Below are 24,311 nucleotides of genomic sequence, written 5' to 3'. Positions count from 1 at the left end.
TTAAATATAATAGTTAGAGATTACATAATATTACCAATGTATTCATTAATGCGACGAAAAGATTTTTAAATAATTCGCCTCCTATTTCCTTGCCAAGAACTTTAATTGACATTATTTTATGAGAACAGTGATTTGTAGTGATTCTAAATTAAAATTATGAGTTATAAACAACTCAAGAACTTCTTATTTTTTTATGTAAATAATTTTTTCAATGTTTTTTTTTTATTTTATACAATTAATTTCAGTGTTTAACTCTATACTCTACACTCTTTTGTTTTAATTTTTTTTAACCTCGTGCTGATGAATTCCTCATATTTCACCCAATTTTTGAGACGTTATACGAACTCAACGTCGTGTTTTGTCTTGTTACGATATCGAGAAGATGAAAATACTATATAATTTTTTTAGAAATTATAATATAAACATTTGAACGTAGCGGAATTTGAACTCCCGTCTCTTCGAAACCGTCCAAGCACTTTGACCAACTAAGCCATACGTTCTTATCGGACTACGTCGAAATTCCTATATGCTTGTTACAACTTATTGTTGCTAACATCTCTGTAGAAATATCCACAGGAAATACATTCCCCCAAATGGCAATCGAACCAACTACCGATGATCTCTTACAATACACTCATTATTTTATGCAAATAAAATCTAAAATCGAAAAAAAAAGATTTCGAGTTTTTTATTATATTAGTAAAACATATAATTTTATTGAAATATGCATATTATATGGACACTTTAGGATCACAACAGTGTAATATAAATTCGTAAAAAGACATTCTGCCCTCACACATTAAAGTAACGACTTGTCCCGACATTGGCATCGATGAATGAACTTGACGTTATTTCGGTTCGTACAAACTTGTAAAAAACTTAAAACTTATAATACCTAAGTATTTAAAAGTAATAAAATTTTCTTATAATTTTTATAAGGTATCAAATTATATATATAAGTGTAATGTGTTCGCATTGTACTTAATATAAATTTTAATGTGAAATAAAAAATAATATGTACACGCAATAAAAAAAGTTTGTAAGTAAAAAGTATGATTTGGGGGAGTTCTGTCTAAGGTGGTGGAGGTGTCCTGTCCAGAATAGTCTAGAAATTAAGAAGAGAAGTAGTATTCGATGGATCTACCAAGAAGTGCTTAAAGTATTGTAGAAAGAGCTCGGAGCGATTCCTGCGACTTCCATTAAGTTTTAGAACATTTATTTTTACCTAAATAAATTCAATTATTTAACGAAAATTGATTACATTTCAATTTTCGTCGAACAGTTTCATTCATTTGTTTTCAAGTAAAACAAATCTAATAAAATAATACATCATTATTATCAACAATAACATATATCATACAAAAATAACATATTTATGTAAATTTAAATAAATATTACCCAAACGAACACTAAAAAACGTTATTTTAAAATCAACTAATAAAACTATTCATAATTTATGACAGTCGCACTAAAAAAACGCTACGAAACATAAAGACAGTAAATTAACATAAATAAAATCTATCCAAAAAATAAGATGTACCTACAAAAATCTAAATGACTTAAAATTAACACCGCATTATTGGGGCGAGAGAAATTAAAACACTTCATCCTTTTTTATGTGGCATTTATGTGAATCGTAAAACTGAGCTTGTACCCTTTTTACATTACAGGACCAACGCACGTATAATATGTATATATATTATGTAGAATTTGATGTTTTTTTTAGTGTAACCCGTACACAAATGGGTAGGCAGAGGGAACCTGGGAACCTACTTATGAGATACTCTGTTACCATTAAGAAGCGTCTTCTCTTCACTTACCGCCGAAATCTACACGCGTTATTAAGGAGCGAAATTCAACGCCGCACTTTGCCTCATTGCCAGAGCGAGTAAATGAAAATTCCTCATTCCTTCAGCGGGAATTGAACCTACAACCTGTCGTGTTTACGTACTATAAAGACAAAAAATACCTTTTTTATTACACGAATACATTTAAAAGATAGTGGACTTTAATCCGCGCTAATTTATTGATATTTAACGACCTGATCAAATATTGAACGTCCATTTTAGTTAGAAGAGTGTCCGAGAAAATTAAACATTAAACTTTGTTAAAATATGATTTTCCATAAATTGCCATTAAATAACTAAATATGGAATTATTTTGCATATTTATTAACTAATATTTTCGATGTTTTAATTTAATTATCCTAATATATATTACACGGTCATCTTGTTTAATCCAAGCTGTTCTATATTAAAAAGTAAAAGAATAAAAAGCCAGTGGAAGTGCAGGGACACAAGGCAGCGTAAAGTTCCGCCACTCAACACGCAATGCCTTCAGAATTCGACGAAAAGTGGGAAACGGAAATGTCTTTATGGGAACCGAGTTTCGTAACGCAAGGTTCCCAGGTTCACTCTGCCTACCCTGCCATGACAACGTGACACTATTATTAAATATAAGAAAATCTATACAACGAACGTCAATAACTCTCAAGTCAACAACTTCTTAAACTAATACCATATCGTTCAGATATCAGATTTCAATTTGAAACCTCAAAGCCGTAATTAGGTCCGAGTACGATATCCTGATACGGTTGGAATAAACAATTCCTTTTAAACAAGTAATATTATAAATCAAACACACGCCGTTGGCATCTGAAAAGAGAAGTCATTTATCAGAGAGACGCGAGCGCACGCCAAGACTCCATTGTATCGGCCATTAGCGATGCCTTAATTGTTATTTTATCAGAATACCAATATGGCCGATACATCTTACATAGATGATGTATTTCGAAGGAACAGCTTAATATAATTAGTTGTATTTCGTTTTGTAATAAAAAACTAGTTGTGTACAATTTTTCGTAATGTTTTTTGCTAAGCTTAAGCTAAATATCTAATACACCTTTATTTCTAAAAGAAAACGGGAAAAAAATTAAATGTTTATTTTCTTTTCTAGCTTTACGCTGTATCCTACATAACTGGGTAGGCAATGAGGGTTAAAACACTCTGTTCCTATAAAGACACCGTCGTTCCCCACTTCTAAGTTTTTATTAGAACATTTTACTTTTTTTTTCTTAATTATTCATTAGAATAATAAATAATATTTAACTTTAGAAAGATCCAAGACTACTTCTAAAAGAAACCAATTAGTAAAGATATTTATCGATTTCTAAGTTTAATAATAATTAATGAATACAATACTTCTCAGCATGAGTATCTCTAGTTATGATTTTTTTATTGTTCTGCATTCATAGAAAACAAAATAGAAGTGATATCAGCACGATAAATAAACAACCTGTCATTCATTTTTTTCTATATATTCCTAACAATAAATCATTCTATTTATTATTTCCTTATTTATGAATTAAATTAATAGTTAGTTATAAATTAAATTAACAAAAACACAATCGGTAAAACCATTTTTTTTAATAACAAAAAATATATTTGTGTTATGAACAGAGAGACAACTTTTAATCAACATATTTCACTAAGACCCAGAAACGTATGTTGCATCACCACTACAATAAAGATAAAGAATGTCCATTAACTCCTCCACAGAGAACTAAACAAACGGCACGCATCAATAATCGATCTAACATTTCTATAACAGAAATCTCATAGAATTCCAAACGCGCCTGTGCGTTAATTACATATTAATGTAAATTAACGTCGATTCTGATTACGATTAATATTTCAATTCGACTCGGGATCAACTTAAGAATCTGAGGTTAAAATATATTCTTGATTAATTCGTTGTTGACTATCCAAATTAAATTAGATATATGCAAATGGCATATTCTAATGGCAGCCACACACGATACAGTGTTTTCGAAGACGCACCTATTCGATGACATTATTAGTATTCGATTATTAACTCGAGAAGTTGATGCGTTTTATAAAAACCTGTAACTCGATGTAAGATAAGTACGAGAACTGTAGGGATATTGTACTTGCAAGATTTATATTTTAAATTTAATCACTTGACTTGTTTACTCAGATTACTCGATTTTATGAGGTGTTTAATGTCCCGAGATACTATCGAAGGTGTGAAGAAATATAGCATCAAAATCGATTTTATCATTTGACACAAATATGCTGTTTTCGTTGAATTAGTTAATTTAGCTACGATTTGTTTTTGAGGAAAAATATTTGGCAGTGAATTGCAACTTAATTCTTTTTGAAATATATACATAAATAATGTCTTTATTATTTAATTTTTATTATATTTTGTGAAAGTATAATAGTATAAATAAAAGCTGTGTTAAAATGTACTGTTATTCATTTAAATAATAACTAATTTAAATATTGCCTCTCTATTTTTCTATTATGGAAATTGTAGGATTAGGAACGAGTATTAAATTTTTTATTATTATATCTAAGAGGTATACAAATGTAACTGGTCCACTTTAACGATACCAATGGTTCTTAAACTAATTTAATGTCAAAACTACGAATGTTGTACCAGTTGTCAATAAAAAATGTTATTTTATAGCGTTTGTAATGAATGTAGACCAGAAGAGTTTGTTGTGATGCTAATTTTATTGACTCTTGTTCTAGAATTTAATTTTTAAATAACGGGGATCGAAATGTGACATTTTTTTTCTATACCTACTATTAAGATTCTTCGTCGCTTAAATGGAAATATCAAATACTAGCGGCCCGCCCGCGGCTTCGCCTGCGTGAACTACGTTATTATTAATTTATGTCTCCATGAGTACCTACGTCCTATAAGTGACGTCCATGCGAAATTTGAAACTTCTAGCATTTGTAGTAACGAAGTTTCATACCAACTTTCAAGCCCAAAAACAACCCCTTAGGAGTCGAATATAGCAAATTCCCGTCTTAGCGAGCACCTACGTCCTATAAATAACTCCTATGCAAAATTTAAGATTCCTGGCACATTCCTGACCCTTCGATTTTATATATATAGATTTCATTTCCTAGAATGGAAATCGAACTCACAACCTGTCATGTTTACAGTCACACGCTTGTGCTCCTGTGCCTTGACTGACCTCAAACCACAGATCTCATGGATTTGTAATGAATGTAGAGCAGTAGAGTTACTTGTGATGCTAATTATATCGACTCTTGTTCCAGAATTCAATACAGATAACGGGGTTCGAGGTGTGACATTAATATGAATATAATTAAAGACGATTAATTCTGGTCAGTACCAACCGCGGCGTTCGTTGTAACTACAGCGGAATCTAAACTGAAATTAGACATGAATACTAATGAAACATAAGTGCGATGGAACGGCCAATTAATGATGTTGACAGAGGGTTAGTGCTCCAGCGAGCGTCGGGCGACAGGCAGCTTAATCAAACCGTGAACTTTCATTACTTACTCGTATATTGATTTCTTTTTTGCCATATTGCGAGCTTTAAGCGTGTAAGCGATATTTGCGCTTGCGTCGACCATTCCTACTACCGGTTTATATTATAGAAATCTCTCTACATAATAAATAATAGTATAGTGACTAACAAAAAATCGTATAGACAATAACTAATTAGACACTTAATAATTGTCGTATAAAACATTTTTTTCTTTCAAAATAGAATTTTGAAAAATTGCATGCAATTTCACACATCGAATTCCAAGAGTCATCCGCGTCGCTGTAAGCTGTTAGAAATGAAAACAATCATATAAATACCAAACGTTAATTATTCGGCTCCGTCCAGAAACAGTCGTTGTACGTAAATCAGACGTGATCTATTTTAGTCCACGACTCAATCTCGGAGTGAGTTAATTAGAAAGAATTGCTTTTATTTCGCGTTTTCACACTTCAACCGCCACGAGACGTGACGCAGGAGCATCTGAGATCCAAGAAGTACTGTGATGAATGGCTATTGGGAATTTTCATATGACATTTTTATAGATGAGAGGAATTTCAAGAAACGATCGAAATAGCCATTATTACAAAGTAAATAGTATTTATAATTGCTATATTATTGTGACAGCCTTTATAATTAAAAAAATGTATAATTAAAAAAGAAAACTCGCCGAAACAACGGCCGTGTTAACGTATAAGTGACAAATGCTGTAGAAAAATGTAGCGATTGCTAAATGCGACAGGAAATGAGGACGTACGACCTCTCTAATCTTATTTACGAGATCTTCGCCTTAATAGCCGAGGAAAAGTTTGTTCGTTTGATGTTGATTGCGCACATTCATTTGTATTAACTATTTTTGAAATAGAATAATGCTAAATTATCTATCTATCTATCTATCTATTTAGTTATTTTAATCGAGTGTCGGCAATGACGCGAAACATTTTGCTCGAGAGGATTAATGAAGTGCTGCGTGTGCGTCACTTGCTGTCTTGTTAGTGGAATACCGTAGATTGTTTAGAGATACCTAACGATTGTTTGGAATAATTTCTTTTTGTATAGGTTTTAAATTAAATTTCTTAATAATAATATTTTTTTAGAACATGGAGGATGAAGGACACTAAGAACTACTTATGTAAATAGTTAAATTCAATATTATTTTTAAAGTGGGTCTTAGCACCTCGTCTTAATCAATTTTAGCTTCAGGCTATATTCCTGACATAGTAGGGAGGCAGAATGAACTTGTTAGTGTTAAAATACTTCCGTTCCTCGCTTTCTGCCGAATTTAGTGACAATGTGTGTTGAGTGGCGGAATTTAACGCCGCGCATTGCCTCGTTTACCACGTTTACAGTTGCACGCTTGTGCCCCTGTACCACGACAGGCCTTAACAATATTTTCAAGTTCAAATAATTTAATTGAAAAAGAATAGGGCCAAATAAAGATAGACAATTAAGCATATTAGTTCAATAAAAGAAATTACGTTTCAAATGTGCTGTTGCGGACGTCGCCGTGGTTTACAATAGATAAACTTAACAATTAATTCATACAATTAAACCAATGCCCGCATTTCGAAAGCTTCGTAGAGTGATGATGGTACTGATTTAATTATTTTTTTATATATATTTATTTGTTTTAGGGTGAAGAGTTATAAATATTTTTTTTGTTCTCATGAAATATTTTTTTTATCAGAATTACTGATTTTTAAGATTTTTTTAAGTAATTGAATTGGACAATAGATATAACATAATTCATATAAATGATAGTATTGGCATAGACGATGGCAAATTTTATTTTGGAAAATATTATGTATTTATAGATTGTGGTGCAGATGACAAGTTCTTATTTGACTTAACGTTCCTCGTCCGTTTGGCTACTTCAAATGCAATAACTTTGTATGTTTAAAAAGTAGAAAAAAATGGGAAAAATATATTTTTTTATTCCACTTACAATAGGTTTATCGATAAAGAACGTGATAATTGATAAAAATAACCTTTTTGATTGATTCACAATTGTGTGGAATTCTTAACTAATTCATCAAAAATAAAATAATAAACAATATTAAATCCCATATCTAATAGTGTCGTAACTCTACACTCCACTGGGACACAACACACATTATTTAATACATTACACCGCCGCTATTGTCGTGATTAAAACTCTGATTGACCTCCACTAAATCACAATTAACTATCTTTCTGGTACTACTAATTTATTATTACAACAAAATTGTTGTTTATTTGTCGCTTGATTTTTAATGAGTTGACAAGATAAAGGGCTTCTTTTTTTAATTCTTAAATAACTTTGAATCTGTTTAACGGAAATAGGTTAAAATGTTTGAATAAATTAAAATATACGATAGTCAGTTATTATTTTATTTATTTTTTTTTAAAAATGTCAGCATGGCAATTTATGTTTATAGTCGATTATGAAATTTAACTTTCTGCAAACAACTGCATAGTAAATATCAATATCATATATTTAAACCTAACCTTTATAAACATTTTTTTTGCTCATTTATTAGATTTTAAAATAAAATCAAAATCAGCTTCACGCTGTATCCTGCACACAGCAGGGTAGTTAGAGTGAACCTCGTTATAAGACACTCCGTTTTCCACTTTTCGCCGAATTCTGGAGCCATTGAATGTTGAGTGGTGGAACTCAACGCCGCGTTTTGCCTCGACACTAGAGCGGAGAAATGGAAATATTTAATATTTCATTTCCGAGTGGGAATCCACAACCCACCAACAATCTTGCGTTTACAGTCACACACATGTACCCGCGCCACGACTGGCCTCACAAAGCCCTTCTTTACACTCACTTCTTATATTAACACTTCACGTCTAATCCACTAGAAAAAAAAAAAGTTACGAAAAAAATAGACACGAAAAAAAAAATATTTCAAAGCATATTTTGAAGAACGATGCAAATAAATGTCACAGATTTGGCGGTCAAAGATTGGCGTAATTAATGACTCCGACCCGTCGCCGCTCGACCTAATTAGGTTAATTAGAACCATCGGCTTTATTAGCGAATGCTCTAATTAACTCTACCAATTATAGCTAAGGACGTTTAATAGGAATTGTGATTTTTTTTCAGCTAAACGGTATCTATATATATAAAATCGAAAGGTCACTCACTCATCACGAGATCTCAGAAACTACAAGTGCTAGGAATCTTAAATTTTGCATAGGAGTTACTTATAGGACGTAGGTGCTCGCTAAGACGGGAATTTGCAATATTCGACTTCTAAGGGGTTGTTTTTGGGGTCGAAAGTTTGTATGAAACTTCATTACTACAAATGCTAGGAGTCTCAAATTTTGCATAGACATCACTAGGACGTAGCCATGGAGACAGAAATTAATAATAACATAGTTCACGCGGGAGAAACCGCGAGCGGGCCGCTAGTCTGTCTATATATCTCGCATATAGCAGGAGACAGAGAGAACCTACAGTGGGGAACGGAAGTGTGATTTTTTATCTATGTTTTTTAGTTTTACGTTTGTCACCTATAGCATTACTAAGCTAGGCGTGAATGAGAGACAATATGGTACTAACTTCTCCTCCACATCGATTCCTCATTATCCACTTGGGTGATCCCAACGCCAATATTCAGTCTTAGCAAACCGAAAAATTCGAAAATTATTTAAATATTGAATTTCTTGTCTTTTATAATTATTATTTATCTACTTGAGGATTTGTTATTACATTGTATCGAGTTACAATATGATATACGAAGTAGTAACGCTGTACCACCCTAGCTCAGTTATTATGTCTTCGGGATTCTAATAGGACTTGCAGAATTTTTTAAAATTTTACCCTTAAATCGTGAAATATTAAAGAAAATCGTTTGGTTGGTAACTTTCAAAAGATTACACTTTTGGGTCATAATCAGAAAAGTGGACATTTTCGAATTCGTAACGTAACTGATAAGTAACAACACTGATAATCTTTGTTACGAAACTGATGTCATAAGGCATTATACACAACAAAATAAGAATATTATATCAATAAAACCATTGTTGTTTTTATTTAATGAGAAACAAATTAAAATTTTAAAGATTCAATCGTTGATTTAACAGATTATAAATGTAAGAAAACAACAAACTGACAATATTAACAATATAATAATGCTAGTTCGTAACGTAATAAACTTATATTTTTAAAGATCACAAAATTAATGATAAAATTAAATCCACTTTAAAATATATCAAAATTTGAGTTGTTATCACTGGAATTAAGTTTAATTCTTTGTAAGTGTTTATTCCGCATATCTTCATATGTAATAGGATTGGTCTGTATAAGACGTTCTCTATATATTTTATGTGTTTCAGCATTTGATATAGGAGCCATGACGCTTACTGAAAATAAAAAAATATTTATCAATAGGTATTTAATAATATTTTATGTTTATTGTTTAGATCTTCAACAACGCTAGTACAGAACGTTTTTGTTTTTAAATAAAAGTCTCACCCACTTGACCTACATATTTATTAATTCACTATCTCCAGAGAAAAAATAGTAATTACAAAATCACAACTAATTTAAGGAAGAATAAAAAAATGTTTTTAAGTAAATCGGTTAAGCCGTTTCTGAGATAAGCGTGCACAAACACATTAGACAAACAAGCAAACAGGCAAAAAACTTAAAAATCATTATTTTTAGTTACTTTACGTCATCAAAAGTCACCAATTATTTTTTTCATATGCCAGCAATTTTTTTTTATATACATATCTTCCGATGGTAACGTAATTGTGAACTAGGCTTCATATTTTCTCAGTTTCGTTACGTAACGAAATGTAACAAAATTGAGAATGAAGTCTGAGAAATTGTAATCTTTTTAAATATTTGCTCATAAGCCACGTGTTGCATGTGCAAGCACTGAAGTTCTTTTTTGAGATTTTGTAAAAAGAAGCAAATAACATAAACAAGAAAACGAAATTATAGAATACTTACCAAAATAAAAGCCGTTTATAACCCTGAGATATAATTTCACGCATTCCCTCTAAAACATTTGAACCCCTCTACTGCTGCGAGAACATTACTGGTTGTAGCTACGACAGCATTGACTTTTAGAATAATGGTGCCACAATAAAAACTAATATTAAATACCATTCAAAATAATTGCGTTCATATTTTAATTGTACGTTACTAGCCCTGAGTAACAAAAAAACAATATTTTGGGACAAATTTACTTAATTCATATATATTATTTATTAAATAATGTATCAATAAAAGTAATTCTATTTAATATTATGCATAAAGTAAAGTAATATAAACATATCTGAAATCAAATAAAACCATAAATATTCGTAACAAATCAATTTTTTAAAGAGTAAATTGGTGAATGGGACACGAAAAATTGTATGGAAGCATTTTGAAAAGTTTTTTGCAACTAACAAAAAATATTATTATTTGCCATAATACATTTAAAATATTACAAAAATCTTTAAGTTAATAACTAAATTTATCTTAAATGGCAAAATATTTAAATTATCTTTAAAATTGTATTTTTAAAACGCATTCAAAGTAGCGGGACAAGAAAAGACACAAAATGTACACTTTTTCTGATTATGACCCTTTTATATATTTATTATTTTATTATGTAACAAGTAAAAATATAAGCAACTTGTTTAAACATTAAAGAATTAGTGTCTATAACAAATATCCATAAACCTATGTCGAAACAGTAGTAAATCAACGATCTATGTCAACACCTTCATTTAAACACCAAGGTCGGTCTCGAATAAAACGGCCAATATCGCAGAGTATTCTTATACTAAGTGGTGTCCAAAATAGATTGAATCTCATTATAACTTTCCACGTCCAGATAAAAATTAAGAATGGAGTCATCAGCTACGATTGCGTGGAACTGCTTCGACCGATAAATGTTATTTTTTCAGATTCAAATGTTATTAAAGGTTATTATTTTTTATAAGTACATTGTATTTTGAACAGAACATGTGAATTATTCATGTTATTTTATTATTAAATTTCCTCAATATCCTTTATGTTTTTGATTGTCGTTTTCCAATTTTTTTAAGTTAATTTAGCACTTCATTTATATTGTATTCGGCAGGATACACCGGATAGACTAGATAGGAACAGATCATCTTAACCAAGCGTTAAAATAATCCGTTCTCCGCTTACCATCTTAATTTAACATATCGAAATCAACGAAGAATATTAGAACTTAGTGCTACATCTTACCAATGTGAGTAAACCAAAATATTTCTCTCATCCTAGTAGAAATAGAACCCTCAACCATAGCGCATACATACACTATTCCACTACGATAATCTGGAATAATAAAATATTAATAAAATTTTAGTATTGTATTTCACATATTAATAACTTTGTTCATTTAATAATTGTCATGTTTTACTCTCCATCTCTATTTATAATAGGTTCCACTTCTCACATGGAATGTCTCCGATATATTCTATATGTGGACTACACATTAGTACACTCATTAGAGAATATCACACTAACAAGCGTCTATTGACAGTCAGGCTTAAAGCAACACAAACTTTACATGTATCGAAGCGTTACACGCCAATACCGATCAGATGTCGGCGCCCGCGCACGCCTCGTCGCCGCCCGCCCAACTCATAAAAACGTTTCAAACTTACTAAATAAGTATATTAATATAGAAAAACTGTATGTCCGTATATTAAATACAAGTATTGCATAAAAAGTGATTGTTCTGTGTAGTGTCGTGTGTGTCGAGTGTCGGGTAAACTCGGTCGCTTGTATGGGGGTCAATGTTTGTGCTGTCAATACGTGAGCCACGAAGTTTTTTACGAAATTCAATAGACGCCGAAGTATGGAACGAACAGGTAGGACTGTGGAGATTTATATGTTTTGCTTAAGGAAAGTTGAGCTTGTGACTGATTTAGAGATATTTGGGCTTTTATTTTGAGAAGTGCAGTTAGTTTTTCAGTTTTTTGATATAGAAGTTTAATTTTAATTCAACATTTGATATTAAAACAATTAAGTATATCGGTACTATTGTTAGTTATTGAAAATAAATTCCAAAGCCTCAAACTCTTTCTGTCTTCTAAAATAACCACGAAACCTTCTAATTAAATGCCAGCCACTTACAACCACTTCACACACGAAAATACCAAAACTAATTAAAAACTTAAACATGTAAATTTACTTGTATCTACGAGATTTTTAGTTACCAAAAAAAAATTTAAACCAACCAGCCAACCTTCCAAGAAGATCAGAAACAGCGTCAGTAAAGTGATAATAAGGAAACAAAAAACATCAAAATCGACAAGCCAGCATTATCTTTTTAAGTCCATTTCTCACTTCTAATTTTCCAAGAAGTGCTGTAATGAGATTCTACCACGCCGCCTCGTTGGACTCGCTGGGTAAACAAGCTTGTGTGCTCAGCGCAGTCCGGTAGCCACTCTCTGTTTGCTGTCGACCTGATAATTAATAACTCGACGTGCACTGTGTACACAGCCTTATTACACGTAAAATATCACAAGTCACGAGTCCGAGCTCGACCAAACCAGTTCTCTATTTTGGCTGCTCTGATCACATGGTAATGGATTTTTTGGAGAGACGAGGCTAATGAAGAACGCTATGGCACCCAAATATACGTATATAATTTATCAGCTTTACGCTATATTTCGCACACCTACCTAGTGTACTCTCCACTCCGTTCCACATTTTCCACCAATTTGCAGGCATTGTGTTTTGAATGGCGGAAGTAAACGTCGCGCTTTGCCTCGTTACCAGAGCAAAAAAATAAAAATGTAAATTTAAATAAATATTTTATTCTCTCCAGTGAAGATCGAACCCGCAACCAGTCGCATTTACAGTCACACATTCGTATCCTTGGGCCACGACTGACCTCATATAATTTATGGCCTAGGAAATTACTTAGTCACTAATTAGAGCGCACTGCGACAAAATCCACACTTAAAACCTATTAGTGCCACTAATTTGAATTAAACATAGCAAAGCAATCAATACAGTGTTATTTGTCACCGCACTGCCCTTCTAACCTCGCACCCTATAATTACTTACCAAAGGAAAAAAAAATAACCTGAAGGAACACGATAACAACTAATGGTTAGAAACAAAATTTTAATTAACCTCGTGCCATACGAAATGAAAGTGATTACCTACCGAAATCGGTTAGTGTGAAGCGGGCCTTACCAGTCCTCGGTCACCAATTTACGACATAGTAATTACGTACGTTTAACCGACTTCGATCGAATTTAGAGGTGTAATTTTGGAAATTAAAAACAGTAAGCTTCAATCGCGTTGTAATATCTATATGATGAATTAACCTCGCGTTTTGATGTGGATCGATTTATTTGGCTGGCAGCCAGTAATTATTCTTTATCGCCTATAGGTAGGTAGGTATATAGGTAGGTAGGTATGTAGGTAGGTAGGTATGTAGGTAGAGGTAGGTAAAGGTAGGTAGGTATGTGGGTATAGGTAGGTACGTGTGGGGAACACAATTAGTTATTGATCAGACTGCAATTAAGCCCCAATCGATTTTGTTTGTTGAAGTTGAAGAAAATTGTTTTAGTTCGGTGTTTAATCGCCACCGTTTTATCCTACTAATGGATTTTCGATCTTTTTGAATCGAGCATACATACGTCATTACAAATGTATCTGTATTCTATACTTGTTAACATCATAATTATATTGATTTAGAGGGCGAGCTCTCTGTTTATTTGTTGCTTATTGTTTTGTGCTTTAGTAGTTTTATAAATGTTTGTACAATATAATTATGTTTAATTTTTTCTATATCTCTCATGTATGAAGGTAAACTGAAGGAGCATAGTGACACTCACCACTTTCTGCCAAATTCTGGAGGCACTGCGGGTCTAATGGTGGAACTCATCCCGATGCTTTACTTCGACGCCATAGGGAAGAAATAAAAATAATAAATATTTAATTTCCTCAAGTGGGAATCGAATCCACAACACACACTTGTACCTCTGCGCCAAAGGCCTGACCTCAATTATCACATTCAATAATTCTTTAATAAGTTACCAGACCATAAATAAAATACCAGAGCAACCACCAGGAAATCAAGATCCAAATAGAATAGAACACTAAAAGTCAAGTGATGTTGTTAAAGTCGAACAAGTATAGCAGCCCGAGTAATTGGCGTAGGGCCCGCGGCACCAACACCTTTACGTACCAAACCGTTTTAATAATGAGCTGGCCTGAGATCGTGAAACTATAAATTGCGAACCTTGGAGGCTTCGTGCTTGAGACAGCTATCTGACGAGCATTATGCATCTCAGCTATCGTAGGGCTATCATCTTTAAGATTGATAGGGGAATACCCCCACGGCTAAAGATTCGGATAGCATTGTGAAAGCGTGCTCTGTTGTGTAATCATATTTGAATTTTCCGCGCTTTTGTTTATACAAACACTGTTGTTCATACAAAGATTTTTTTTTAGCTTTAGGCTGAGAGAACTTGGGAACCTATTTAAGACCACCGTTCTAATTAAGATATTTCCGTTCTTCATTTTCCGCCGAATTTTAGAGGCATTGCATGTTCAGTGGCGTAACTCTTCGCCGTGCTTTATATGTAAAGATATACCACTACATTATATTATATATCTTATCTTTCACGCACAAAAAACTAAAGTAAAGTTACACATACATTTTTTATATAATTTCCAGTGAAATAATTATCAAAAACAACAAAAACAATAATAAATTGTAAAAACAAATTCCATTAAACAATACACGAAGCATGTAAAGCATAATGTTTCTAACTCATTAACAGTCGAACGAACGTTATCGGCGCGATCGTCACAAATTAACTTCGAACTCGCAACTTCTCCTTAATTAAGAAAGTATGATTAAGAAAGAGCAATCACGAAAACAAAACTCTTATGGGGAGGGGGGGCAACATTGATCACCAGGGAACCAAACAAAGAGTGGGATATTAATAAATTATCGCATTCAGGCCAGGATAGACCAAGGAATAATATGTTGTGAATATATATTGCCATTTTTACTGCCATATTGCATAATTTTATGTTTTCATTATGTTATTTATGTTTGTGGTTCAAATTAAGATTGTTTTTTTTTTTGAGAAAATCTAGTGACAAGACTTTCTTACTTTCTGCACAATTTTTGAGATAGGTATATGTTGAACGTATTATATTATTAATATATTTATTATACATATATAATATTTTTTTTCTTTCATATTTAATTGGCACATGATGCAGAGGCATATCGTGCTTCGTATTTAACTCAAACACTATAATCTCTCTTAGTAATATATTTTTCTTTTCATTACAGGTCAAGTAGGACTGTAATACTTCGCAAAACTAAATATTTAAATAACCCGTTACGTACTTTAACAACTTAAAAACGGCAAGGACAACAATTAAAAAAAAGATATGAATCATATGAGCCGATCATGGGGCAATCAGGCAGCGTCTGTGGTTCAATTGATTGTAAATAATATAAAACGTAGCCTTAAATTCCACCAGTCAACACTTAATTTATACCATAAAAAATATTTTTTATTTCATTTTATTTAGAAATGTTTAGAAATATAATAATTTTAGTACAATTTGAGCTACTAGCTGCATTTGCCACTTCTAATAAAACAAACATCTGAGATAATATGAAGAGAAGGTAAGCATGCGAGGTCGTGCCTCCTTAATGAATTACACTGCGTCAGTCTTGTCGGAAGTACGAAATGAATGATAAACTGATCGCATTTAACATTGTATCGTTTTCTTTTTTATTGAAAATATTATTAATAATTACAGTAATTATTATTTTTATCGGTATTTGTAAGAATTAACCTTCGTTGAGTTAATTGGCGTAGTTCAATATCGTTTTCAATAAATAACACACCGCTTTATCTTGTTATCAGAGCGAGGAAATAAAAGTGTTAAATTATTTGTTTTTTCGAGTGAGAATCGAATCCACGACTATCGAGTTTATAATCAACGCTGTGGTCAAGACGGCCTCTAATAGATATAGTATATTAATTGCATACAGTAATATTTATCACTCATCATTCCAGAATAACACAATGAAACCGTGTTAGATGATAAAGCGAAGGTAGTCAATTCTAATTCAGCTCTCAGTTATATTTTAACTTATTTTGCAGCTTGTCTTCATTGACTGTAATAGGATAGAAATATAAGTAGAAAGAAATAAGTACAAAATTGAGCTCGATACTTGTCTAGAAAATACATAAAGTTGCGGAATTTGAACCTGCGCCTTGCCTTGCAAACTACTCTATTTTTATTAGCCTACGTTGAAATTCTTATACGCTTGTTACGATCTATTTATGTTGGTAGCATCTCTCTCTGTAGGGTTTTTTACAAATTTCCGCTATCCAAAAATAATTGCTTCCTTCTTATTAAATATTTTTATGTTAAGTTCTTTTTAATCAAAAAAAGACAAAAGAAACCACAAACTACCGTTACAACGTTATAAAAACAAAAAAAACAATGCATACATTCAACTGGGTTTCATTAATTTGACACAAGAATAATATACGAAATTAACGCAACATCTGATCGCTGAGTTCTTGTCCCTAATTTATAATGTAAGAGCAACGTCTTGTCGGAAATGCAAGTAGATACGTATGACGAACGGACGGCCATTATTTATTGTAAATATATATGTATGATTAGGCTAATTTTATATTAACTAAAATGTTTAATTTTGTATTAATTAATATTATTATTGACAGTTTTTTAATTAAGAAAGCGAAATTAAAGTTAAAGGTTAATTTTAGGTTTAGCTTATACACACTGTATCTCTAGTGCAGTAGCCAGAGACAACGAATTTCTGCATAACTCTTTCTCCTCGACCACTGTCATCAACCTCTTCATACATGTCTTACGTGACCGTCTTTCAGTATCTTTGGTACTGTGTTTTCGAAGAACAACCGAGGACCTCTCTTACCGTTCACTATTCCTTCATAAGTCTTTTTTGCTACTCTTTCATTACTCATTAGTTCAACGTGCCCAAAGGAACTGAGCATGTTCTTATTCATTCCCACCGTGACATCCTCGCTAATAGGTACCTGGTCTGGTATTCTATATATCTCTTTTTTTCTTTAGCACCTACCTGATATCCTGCACGTAGCAATGTAGACAGTGACTACATGGAAACCCAGTGATAAAACACTCCGTCTCCACTAAGACACATCCAGCCCTCACTTTGCGATTTTTAAAGATATTGAGTGGCGAAGTCCAACTTAAAGCAGAGCGAAGATATGAAAATATATTTCATTTCCTCGAATGGGAATCGAATCCACAACCTTGTGCCACAACTGACCTCACCAGCTACAAACATATATCATAAAAATATTCACAAACAAACTCTATTCATTATAAAAAGTGAGTTTATTGCGTTACTAAAACTCATTAGGAGTTCAAATACTTAGTTCCAAGTGTGACGGAATCTGATAATTCCGTGGCCCAAAACGGATTAAACCGTAGCTAATGATGCGTACTGATTGTACAACGGGTACACTTACATTATATTATGTCATTAATGAAGAAAATTGTTGATGGCGATGTATTAATATAAAGTTTTCGTAATTTCTTTTTGTTTTTCTTTAATATTTAGATTATTTGTATAGTATATAATCGAAAATGAAAATATCTCTATTTTTTTTTTAGAATTCCGTTAATGGTTTTTCCGTCGTACTCGTCCGTGTACTCGTATGACACGATATCCTTAGGGTATATTATCATGGGTTATCCTTAGCATACTTAAAATAAAATTGCATTTCTCAGTCTCTTTTACAATAATAAAAAATGAAATTTCGGTCGTGGGTTCGATTCCCACTTGGAGGAACGCATTATTTAATATTTTAATTTCTTCGCTCTGGTTACTATACAGAGCGCAACGTTGAGTTTCACCACTCAATTTATAACAAAATTTTATTGTGGTCATCATGGTGAAGCGGCACAGGATGTGACTGATTTGACTATAAATACGATGGTTGTGGGTGCGATTCCTACTCGGAGAAATTAATTGCTGTCATTTCTCTCTGCTAATATCTAATAGTTTCCAAGAGACGTAGATTCGAATCGCGTTACGTCAATTTTTTTATTTACGTTTCTTAATTTTTTCAAATATTTTTACAGGCCTTGAATGCTGATCACTTCACTCTTCGTTTTAGAATATGGTAAGTCACAACATTTTGGTTCTATTGGATTTGTATATTAGTGTTACCATTTTTAGGAATAATTAATGAATTAAAAAGCAATTTCAGTTGATATTTACTGTTGTTTACGTTTAAGCATTATTTACAACAATTTTTAGTTTAACAATTGTTGTTGATAAAATATGTGTGTTGCAAAACACCACGAAAACGTCAATTTTTATTCCCGCTTAAAAATTTATATTATTTTAAATTTTGGGTTTAAAAAAGTTTAATAAACCAATAAATGTTTTTATTATAAGTAAAAATAAGGAAAGTTATTTAATACTTACATTAATAATGCCCTCCATTTTTGGATGATGTACCTGTAAATTGAAACAGATATGTATATGACATTTTAAATTATTTTAATAATGAATCTATCTCATACTCTATTAATCAAGAATCTCTTATAGTGCAGTGATACAATGTCTGGGTGTATTGTTTATTGTTTTGGTATATGTTTTCGGAGGAAAGATTATACTAAAGTATTTTTATTACCTTGCTCCAGTAGATAAAAGCTCGGCCACTCAACACGCCACGACACAAAAATTGAGCAGAAACAGAGAATTGGAGTGTCTTAACACTATGTTACCTCCGTGTACTCTAATATATCAAGAATTGAAATGATATTATAAAAATACCATACAGTTATTATATTAAAATACGATAGAGACCCGTAAGTAAAATACAATTACGCTGACGGAACTGTGAGATATTTAATCTAATAATGGTCGGCGTGATTGCCTTTCTTGTGCTTACTATTATATTTTATAATTCATATTTAATGATCTGTACTAATGGCGTCAGATTAGTCCACAATGTCCAGGATATCCTGAACCCCCAAATTTGGTTCAGTTAAACCCACTTCCATATATGGGTAGGATCTGATGGGTCATCATACAATGGCGTTGGTACACGTTAATTTCAGATTAAAGCATTTTCGTGTTGGTGTTACGAAACGATCATTGTGTTTCTTCATAATTCATATTACCGAGAGTGACGCTATTTTCTTACTTATTGTTCGTTCTAGTCTTATAAAATAATTCAATAATTTGTTTTAATCGCCATAAATGTAGGAAAACTTTAGTATCTATTGATATACCAGACTTGTAGAAGATATAGATATCGAATTGTTCAAAGCAAAGACAATTTATAATGATAATTTTATTCAGTTGATATAAATTTTCTTATATATTACAAAATTTGTATCACAGAGGAAGCGTAATGTAACACTATAATAAAATCTAAGAATATTATAATAGCCGCGTTCAAAATTTATCGCAAGATTCCGTCAAATATATATCATAAACAATATTAATTCTGTCATCATTCAGGTGGTCGTTATAAGAAGCTGTAAAAATTTGAAGAAGAAAAAAAAATAATCCACGGATCGCAATTAAAAACATAAAACACTCTTAAAATACATCTGGAACGAGATATCATACGGGAGAGTAATAACATTAAAACTTATACAGTGGGGCAGATGTGCCAATATTCTATTATTACTGGGTTTTCAACGCGAACGGCGCAAGCATTCCTTACTATTTCTACATCCCTAAGATGAATCATTAAATAATAAAATCCAAAGCATACTTAATGCGCTACACACACACACAGGTTTGTTCGTAACGACGCACACTCACACATTGTGTGTGCTAATCAGTGCTAGTGTTGTGGGATATCCGCGTCTCTTATTAATCCGTATATATGTAGATCTTTGAATAGGATATGCTAATATTGTTATAGATAATAATGTTTAGTTTTTAAATCAATTTATTATCAAAGAAAACTTATTAAAAGCAGCATGCAAATGATCGAAAAATCTAAGAATACAAACTTATTTTTTAATATCTTGACAAATTCGGATTATTTCTAAATTTCTAAATTGTAAGAATAATAGGAAAACACTCAGTAGCAGATAACGGCAAAGGAGAAATGTTTATGTAAGCCAAATTATCTTACTAATTATTTCTCAGTAAATACAATTTTCTAATTTCCAATGATCCAGAACATCACTAAGCAATACCAGATCCCGCGCGTTACCTCTCAATCGGACTCAGCACACTGACGTACTGATTCACCATACATCAATGGATGATCTAATTGTGAACGCGTAAACACTTGTCAATGTGTTTGTTGCTACTGTTATAATGTGCGTAATACCAACTAACTTATTAGAAACACCTTCAACAAAAATATAAATCAATTGCGAATAGAGTTTGGACTTAACCAGACAGAGAGATGAGAGAGAGAATTCTGACATATAGTCAATAGAAATTAGTTCACAGTGTCTCTTTAACAGACTTGATACGGAATTGGAAACCCCCAACAATACGAGTATATTAGCTTTATGCCTGAAACTTATTAGCAACAAATTTAATACATAAACTTCAATTTTATTAATATATGCAAGTCAAGATTATTTGCAGGCGTAAATTAGATTCACGTACGTTTTAATGCATGCAGCGAGTGTTAGTGTTCTAGTTCGATAATCTTCGGCGCATGGATCAGTTGGAGATGATTCATGCCTAATGCTCCATTCTATTGTTAGATTGCATATGGCTGAAATTATGTAATGTCCAGTGCTTTGTTAACCGTAATGTAAGCGGCCGATAATTAGACTCGTGATTCATATCATTTGATTGCTTATTTTGTAACATCTATAATTCAGAAGGCAGGTGTGGTGCAGAGGTAAGCGTGACAGGTTCTGGATTTGATTTCCACGGCAACAAAATATTTAATGATGACGATCACTGATGCCGAGGCAAAACGTGGCGTTGAGTTTCGCCACTCATCTCGCAATGCCTCCAGAATTAAATGCGGAAAATGGGGAATGGAGTCTCTTAGCACTAGGCTCCCTTTGCTTACCCTGCTACAAGCGTGAAGCTAAAAACTGCCTCATCCAAGCTCGTGGAACACCTAAAACAAACAAAGAATGTGTGATGACCGCCTGGTTATGTAATTCCAAGGCACTAAAAATCGGCAGTTATATGCGATCTACTTATAGATGCTATTTCAGGGCAACATTAAATGTGATCGATCAGAACTATATTTTTCCTGTTTACCAAATATTTAAGTAACGGCCATAAGTCAGACAGTAAAATAATTCAAATGTGAAATTTCGTGAACGCTCATAATGAACTTGGCAGACGACCAAAAAACGTCTTATTTTCGATGTGGAATCTGGACCAATTTTTATTGCAATACTTTGGAAAACATTGATATGACCCTCTCAATAGTTTAGATTTAGACATTAAACTGAAGATCCTAAGTGATACGTAAAATTGAAGGAATGCAAAATGTTTCACTAAGTAATATAATTCCTTCAAAACGATATAGCAATTTTTTTTTCTCTTATATATGTTATTAGCGTGCATATATTATTAAAAAAATATTAAATATATATGCTCATTTTTGATAAATTTCTAAATAATCAAGTATTTTAAAATATTAACCTTGTAGTGAAACCTAGTACAGACACCGTAATAACTTCATTTACGTATCTCCCAAGCATTTTAAGCTAATTTATTCCCCACTAAATCTTCCGTGCAGCCTATTCAATATACATTATTTGTTTCTTCATCATTCAGTTAAATATTTATTGCAAATACCGATAGTTTTATTTCTATACATTTCATAATAATAGATACTTTATTCAGTTCTTAATAATTTTATACTGCGTGGCACTGGGCTAAAATATCCATTTAATGGCATTCCAGCGAGGTATCGCGTCAGATATTACTATAAAAACGTCCAAATCTTCTCACCTATGCTTTAGAATAGTCATAAGATTTATTTCTGTGATTTGAGTTTTATTGCTTCTACGTTCATCTGTACTCATTTATAGTCTAAGATATTCTTTTTTACGATTGTAAGCGCTCTGTTTATTTTAGTTTTTAATTACTTCTTGTGTAGGCAGCTGGAAATGACAAAAAAAAAACCGTTTGACCTAGAATAATTTTAAAAATGTTATATTAGCTTCTATTTTAATTTGTTTTGCAGCAAAGGCGCCAGTAAGTATGACAAATTGACCGTCGAAATCGGCGCCAATATTACCTCATATAAAGCCGATGTGAACTGTTCATCATCAACAATAACGTTGTGATAAAAGATTTGTGTGCTTTTTTTTTCTGCTACTATTTTATTCTGCTTCTTAAATTTAAATCAAAAATAATCTTACATTTACTTTATAATAAATATTAATGTAGAGATTAAAGCGTGTTCATATAAATTGTCTGCATCACCGAAACGGTAAATTAATATTTAAATCCGTTTAAGATGAATTACGGCAACGAATTTGCGAGGCACTAATGCGAGAATGCAAGCCACCATCATCATTAATGAATGCATCTTCATCCTGCATATTCAAATCTCGCCTGAGTCAGAGTCGATGCGTTCGCGATCACGCGTAACGATCGTCGGATGCGCCGAAGTGTTCCAGAGAGATTGTAAATATTTCTCTGTTTCAGAACACGACCAAAATAGAATAGAACGCATGTTTCTAAATCCCCTTTGAAGATTACACACGCCGGCATTAGCTCTGGCAAATTACCCTCTAACAAAGATTGTATTAATTACGCGCTCTCGATAGCTCAAAGTAAATACTCTTTATATTTAGATTTCGGCGAGCGGGCGTGCGTGTGCGCAGCTTTTCGACGCCTTATATCTGTCACTTTTATTTGGGATCTATCAGGTTTTTGTTAATGTAATGCGGTATTAATCGTTACTGACATCTTTCGAATGCTCAGTGCGAACTACATACTAATGATTAGTTCACAGTTTGTTTTATAAGAGTCGTTTGGTACCGTATTGTTATAAGGATTGTTATACTTTGTGTTATAAAAGTGGTAGCAGTAAAAATTATAAATAAATTCATAATAAAAATAATCTGCCTTAGTCATGTTTATGTTAAAATTTATAAAAATGAGAACAAAGAAGTAATAGGCTAAGTTTTAAGTAGAACCATATTGTAAAATATTAACAAGCAAAAAAATATAATAAGACTCACTTTAATAACATAACCCTAAATAGGCAATGTGGGCCAAATTTCGGAAATTAAGGTTGGAAAATTATATATTATTAAGAAACTTCAACACTCGAAGTAACAAAAGATAAAGAGGTCGAATTAAGGAGTCGTTCATTATGCTCCATTTTGTTTAATATTTACGTTATTTGGACTTAGGGTGGGTTATCTAGTTCCATGATCTTGCGATCGCCAGTGCTGATTGTTTCGTTCTGGTACCTGCAGGATGTTTGATTATAAATATATAGTTAACTCACGACTTTGGCTGGTTTATATCTTTAAACGTAACACAATTATCATAGTTTATAGTGTCCATATACAATTACACATTAAAGCGATATATAGGTGAAAGTAACTGTATCATTTATGTTGTTTCTTTTATTATAGTATTACTTATTTTAGCTCAAATTTAATAGGAGGTGTTAAATTTTATTTTTTAAATTAAACAATTTAAAAATATGCGTCCATTATAACTTAACAGTAAAATCTTATAATGACATCCTAAAATTTGATTGCTCAAATATAATCAATAAAAAAAGTAAATTTAATCTTTTGTGTATGTTTTAGCTGTAAGATGGTAATAACAATCACCACAAAAATCCAGATCACTTCAATCGGAATATATATCTGAAAACCCGAAATTACGCTGCAAAGCCTGATATTAACCACACAAAAAGCAATAATACGGCGTGAAATAGTACGAGAGCATTAATTCGATTATCAGATCGAGGTGTGAAGCGAGTTTCGATGTTTATCTAGGTATAAAGAGGCGCCGTATAA

At 32.2% G+C, this 24,311-nt stretch overlaps 1 long non-coding RNA gene across 1 annotated transcript in view; it reads right to left on the bottom strand.

The window, feature by feature from the left end:
* LOC146537857 (uncharacterized) overlaps positions 1–24,311 on the bottom strand; it is a 100,840-nt gene that overhangs the window by 39,482 nt on the left and 37,047 nt on the right. The window contains exon 2 of the long non-coding RNA XR_014878101.1: positions 18,799–18,831. This is a non-coding gene — a long non-coding RNA (uncharacterized LOC146537857). The remainder of the gene's footprint in view (positions 1–18,798; positions 18,832–24,311) is intronic.

This window comes from Heliconius melpomene, chromosome 7 (genome assembly GCF_056956725.1).
Source record: "Heliconius melpomene rosina isolate 202511_hmr_F chromosome 7, ASM5695672v1, whole genome shotgun sequence".
NCBI classification, from domain to species: domain Eukaryota; kingdom Metazoa; phylum Arthropoda; class Insecta; order Lepidoptera; family Nymphalidae; genus Heliconius; species Heliconius melpomene.
Note: the sequence above shows the minus strand (reverse complement) of the source record. Positions and strands in the feature narration are given on the sequence as shown.